Source organism: Triticum aestivum, chromosome 4A (genome assembly GCF_018294505.1).
Source record: "Triticum aestivum cultivar Chinese Spring chromosome 4A, IWGSC CS RefSeq v2.1, whole genome shotgun sequence".
NCBI lineage: Eukaryota > Viridiplantae > Streptophyta > Magnoliopsida > Poales > Poaceae > Triticum > Triticum aestivum.
In genome coordinates this window covers 409,727,435-409,733,433 of record NC_057803.1, presented here as the reverse complement: position 1 = coordinate 409,733,433, position 5,999 = coordinate 409,727,435, and positions in this window count along the sequence as shown.

Below are 5,999 nucleotides of genomic sequence, written 5' to 3'. Positions count from 1 at the left end.
GACACGAAGGCCATGTATAAATTACACACATGCATCACATACACATGAGCCATACTATTCAAATCAAACCTGCAAAACAAAGTTACTCGCATTCTACCGGTTTGAGTGATCGTGTACGAAATACAAGGCGCTACACACACGACGGTCCCGATCACGTTATCGGAAATCACAGATCACATCTGAACTCCGATCACACTGAATTTTCTGATCTGACCGATCTTATCGATCACTGCGAGTCCGATTCAGATTTACGTTTCACTTTTAACCCTGATGGCGGATACCGACCGGTTGGGATAGGTTGTGTCACGACCTCATCGACTCCGATCATCAGAAAACATAGCCTCGACGATCCACATGTGCAGTTGATCTCATCAACATGCACACAGCCGATCTTATCAACGACAACAGATCTCATCTGCCGCCTCGACATATATAATATGCATACGATCTGAATCCAAATCCTATAGCAGAGGCTCTGATACCACTGTTGGGATCTAAGGTAGGGTGTGTCGACTGCAAATTAAAAAATTTCTACGTGCAGAACAACCAAGAACAAGCTACGGGAGATGGATCACATATTGTTACAACTAGACGCGCAGTGCCGTGAAGCGGATGAAGAGTTGGGGCGGCGCGTCCGCGTGGATCGTCTCCTCCTCGTCCAATCTTCCTCAAACAGCCGCTCGTCGGTTCCCACATACAGGTTCGCCGGAGCGGTGCAAGTGCACTGCCTCTAACGGTATCCGCGCGTGCAGGAGGAACAACGTGCGGTGGACTGCTAGGTCCGATCACACAACCGGCAGCGAGTGGAGGTGTCTACTCGCAACACATGCAAACCCTAGTGACAGCGCCGAAGCGATCAACCGCATGAGTGTGGCGCACCCCCACTTTATATAGGCGTCTGTCGTGGGCTCAACACTTGGGCCTCGCACGGACCCTAAAGCCCATAAGTCTACTCTGCGAGAATCCGAACAAAGCTCGGATCACATCCGACCAGTGTCCTCGGATCCGACCTCGTAGGTTCCTTCCCTTAACCGTGCGACCCCTTAGGTTGAAGCCGGCTTCGCCGTAGTTCGGATCATCTCCGAACTACACGGTTGGTAGCGGCCCCTAGCAAGGCATGCTGAACACCAAGCAGACTATGAAGCTGGTTAGGCGAAACCGTACATCATACTTCTGTTCCCTTTGCCACACGATATATGTTGTCGGGCTCAAGGCGAGTCTGTCATCCTTGTGCTAGCCCGACCTCTTTCTCGTTCAAGTGACGTCGACCACAAAATGGATTATCTCATAATCCTAATCGCATGGCCATGCTTATCTTGGTCGGATCACACAAGGGGCCCAGAGTATATCTCTCCTGATTGGAGGGGCAAATCCCATCTTGCTCGACCATGCATGTGTCGCAGCATGGGTCTGGACAAGCTCGGAACCTACCTTTGTAACTACCCAGTCACGGAGTAGCGTTCGGTTGGCCCAAAGCAAGTCTGTCACCATCATGAGTACATGCGCCAGCTTAGGTCTGAGGACATAGAACATATGTTGTACTAGAGACTCACAGATGACATATCGCTGCGTCACATAGTTGGGTCTGTCCGACTTGGACCTTATTTCAACTCGGATCCGACTACGTCAAATCCGATCGGATCCTTCCGAGTCCATATTATCTGGTTAGCATCCAATGCTCCATGGCTAGTGAGACCAAGCCATCGACCGTGTCATATGCTAGTATAGTCGGTTGCGCGTCCACATAGCCCTTTCGACTAGGGACCTTTTAGGACATCCATCATACAATGCATAGTCCCACAAACAAGTCACGTACTTGCTAATACACATCATTGATAATGTCCAAGGACTATCTTTATTTATAAACACATAGGAAATATCATCATACATGATTGCCTCTAGGGAATATCTCCAACATTATTAACACTCCCATCATGAATAAGTGCATCTTAATTAAGTGTTGGTGGAAGATTATTACTACTGGTGTCGGATCCTTATGGTTCTTCATCCTCAAAGCTAAGTATTTCCCTAGGTCTAGCCCGTTGTTTACCTCTGCTCGTTGATGTCTACTACACAACCTTCTTCTTGTAGATGTTGTTGGGCCTCCAAGTGAAGAGGTTTGCAGGACAGTAACAAATTTCCCTCAAGTGGATGACCTAAGGTTTATCAATCTGTGGGAGGCATAGGATCAAGATGGTCTCTCTCAAACAACCCTGCAACCAAATAACAAAGAATCTCTTGTGTCCCCAACACACCCAATACAGTGGTAAATTGTATAGGTGCACTAGTTCGGCGAAGAAATGGTGATACAAGTGCAATATGGATGGTAGATATAGGTTTTTGTAAACTGAAAATATAAAAACAGTAAGGTAACTAATGATAAAAGTGAGCGTAAACAGTATTGCAATGTGTTGAAACAAGGCCTAGGGTTCATACTTTCACTAGTGCAAGTTCTCTCAACAATAATAACATAATTGGATCATATAACTATCCCTCATCATGCAACAAAGAGTCACTCCAAAGTCACTAATAGCGGAGAACAAACGAAGAGATTATTGTAGGGTATGAAACCACCTCAAAGTTATCCTTTCTGATCGATCTATTCAAGAGTCCGTAGTAAAATAACATGAAGCTATTCTTTCCGTTCAATCTATCATAGAGTTCGTACTAGAATAACACCTTAAGACACAAATCAACCAAAACCCTAATGTCACCTAGATAATCCAATGTCACCTCAAGTATCCATGGGTATGATTATACAATATGCATCACACAATCTCAGATTCATCTATTCAACCAACACAAAGAACTTCAAAGAGTGCCCCAAAGATTCTACCGGAGAGTCAACACGAAAACGTGTACCAGCCCTAATGCATAAGTTCACGAGGTCACGGAACTCGCGAGTCGATCACCAAAACATACATCAAGTGGATCACGTGATATCCCATTGTCACCACAGATAAGCACATTCAATACATACATCAAGTGTTCTCAAATCCTTAAAGACTCAATCCGATAAGATAACTTCAAAGGGAAAACTCAATTCATCACAAGAGAGTAGAGGGGGAGAAACATCATAAGATCCAAATATAATGGCAAAGCTCGCAATACATCAAGATCGTGCCGACTCAAGAACACGAGAGAGAGAGAGAGAGATCAAACACATAGCTACTGGTACATACCCTCAGCCCCGAGGATGAACTACTCCCTCCTCGTGATGGAGAGCGCCGGGATGATGAAGATGGCCACCGGAGAGGGATTCCCCCCTCCGGCAGGGTGCCGAAACGGGTCTAGATTGGTTTTCTATGGCTACGGAGGCTTCTGACGGCGGAACTCCCGATCTATTCTACTCCTCGATGTTTTTATGGTATATGGACATATATAGGTGAAAGAAGTCGGTCAGGGGAGCCACGAGGGGCCCATGAGGGTGGGGGCGCGCCTCCCTGCCTCGTGGCCACATCGAAGCTTCCCTGACGTCTACTCCAAGTCTCATGGATTGCTTTCATTCAAAAAATAACTCTCCCGAAGGTTTCATTCCGTTTGGACTCCGTTTGATATTCCTTTTCTTTGAAACACTGAAATAGGCAAGAAAACAACAATTTGGGCTGGGCCTCCGGTTAATAGGTTAGTCCCAAAAATAATATAAAAGTGTATAATAAAGCCCATAAATATCCAAAATAGATAATATAATAGCATGGAACAATCAAAAATTATAGATACGTTGGAGATGTATCAAGCATCCCCAAGCTTAATTCCTGCTCGTCCTCGAGTAGGTAAATGACAAAAACAGAATTTTTGATGTGGAGTGCTTCCTAACATATTTTTCAATGTAATTTTCTTTATTGTGGCATGAATGTTCAGGTCTGAAAGATTCAAGATAAAAGTTTAATATTGACATAAAAATAATAATACTTCAAGCATACTAACTAAGCAATCATGTCTTCTCAAAGTAACATGGCCAAAGAAAGTTCATCCCTACAAAATCATATAGTTTGGTCATGCTCCATTTTTGTCACACAAGAATGCTCTCATCATGCACAACCCCGTTGACAAGCCAAGCAATTGTGTCATACTTTAGTAATCTCAAACTTTTTTTAACTTTCACGCAATACATGAGCGTGAGCCATGGATATAGCACTATGGGTGGAATATAATATAATGAAGGGGGTTATGTGGAGAAGACAAAAAAGGAGAAACTCTCACATCGACGCGGCTAATCAATGGGCTAGGGAGATGCCCATCAATTGATGTCAATGCAAGGAGTAGGGATTGCCATGCAACGGATGCACTAGAGCTATAAATGTATGAAAGCTCAACAAAATAAACTAAGTGGGTGTGCATCCAACTTGCTTGATCACGAAGACCTAGGGCACTTTAGGAGGCCCATTTTTGGAATATACAAGCCAAGTTCTATAATGAAAAATTCCCACTAGTATATGAAAATGACAAAACAAGAGACTCTCTATCATAAAGATCATGGTGCTACTTTGAAGCACAAGTGTGGAAAAAAGGATAGTAGCATTGCCCCCCTTTTTTGGGCCTTCTTTTTTATTATTTGGCCTTTCTCTTTTTTATGGGACAGTGCTCTATTACTGATGATCATCACACTTCTATTTGTTTACAACTCAATGATTACAACTCGATACTAGAACAAGATATGACTCTATATGAATGCCTCCGGCGGTGTACCGGGATGTGCAATGACTCATGAGTGACATGTATGAAAGAATTATGAATGGTGGCTTTGCCACAAATACGATGTCAACTACATGATCATGCAAGGCAATATGACAATGATGGAGCGTGTCATAATAAACGGATTGGTGGAAAGTTTCATGTCAATATATCTCGCAATGGCTATGGAAATGCCATAATAGGTAGGTATGGTGGCTTTTTTGAGGAAGATATAAGGAGGTTTATGTGTGATAGAGTGTATCGTATCACGGGGTTTGGATGCACCGGCGAAGTTTGCACCAACTCTCAAGGTGAGAAAGGGCAATGCACGGTACCAAAGAGGCTAGCAATGGTGGAAGGGTGAGAGTGCGTATAATCCATGGACTCAACATTAGTCATAAAGAACTCACATACTTATTGAAAAAATCTACAAGTCATCAAAAACCAAGTATTACGCGCATGCTCCTAGGGGGATAGATTGGTAGGAAAAGACCATCGCTCATCCCCGGCCGCCACTCATAAGGAAGACAATCAAATAACACCTCGGGTTTCAAATTTGTTACACAACGTTTACCATACGTGCATGCTACGGGACATGCAAACTTCAACACAACTATTGCTCATATTCACAACTACTCAACTAGCACAACTTTGATATCACTATCTCCATATCTCAAAACAATCATCAAGTATCAAACTTGTCTTAGTATTCAATGCACTTATATGAAAGTTTTTATGATGACTAAAAGCAAATTGCCATGTTGTTCTAAAGGACTCTCGAAACAATATAAGTGAAGCATGAGAGATCAATTATTTCTATAAAATAAAACCACCACCGTGCTCTAAAAGATATAAGTGAAGTACTAGAGCAAAAACTATATAGCTCAAAAGATATAATTGAAGCACATAGAGTATTCTAATAAATTCCAATTCATGTGTGTCTCTCTCAAAAGGTGTGTACAGAAAGGATGATTGTGGTAAACTAAAAAGAAAAGACACAAATCATACAAGACACTCCAAGCAAAACACATATCATGTGGCGAATAAAAATATAGCTCCAAGTAAAGTTACCAATGAACGAAGACAAAAGAGGGGATGCCTTCCGGGGCATCCCCAAGCTTAGGCTTTTTGGTGTCCTTGTATTTTACCTTGGGGTGCCTTGGGCATCCCCATGCTTAGGCTCTTTCCACTCCTTGTTCCATAATCCATCAAATCATTACCCAAAACTTGAAAACTTCACAACACAAAACTTAACAGAAAATCTTGTGACCTCCGTTAGCGAAAGAAAACAAAACACCACTTCAAGGTACTGTAATGAAATCATT